We start from the raw sequence: 281 nt of genomic DNA on the forward strand, positions 1-281 counted from the left end.
ATATTAAATACCCCCATCCGCAGCCATGTAGCTATATTTAGTATGTCTCTGCAAATAAAATAAAACCAGAAACCATAAACTCTTTAAAATCTCGAACCTGAACTTGTTTTGAACCTGTTCTTAAGCTGAAACTGATTTTAAAATTGTTTATAACTTTTCCTGATGATAGTTTCACATTAGAACTGTTCAGGATTGAAAGTTAAACAATTTTTTTTTAAAATCTGACTGCTATATGTGTTGAAAGAAACCGACTGTTACTTGCTTAAACTTATCATTATTGT

The sequence above is a fragment of the Brassica oleracea genome, chromosome C2, assembly GCF_000695525.1.
Source record: "Brassica oleracea var. oleracea cultivar TO1000 chromosome C2, BOL, whole genome shotgun sequence".
Taxonomy (NCBI): domain Eukaryota; kingdom Viridiplantae; phylum Streptophyta; class Magnoliopsida; order Brassicales; family Brassicaceae; genus Brassica; species Brassica oleracea.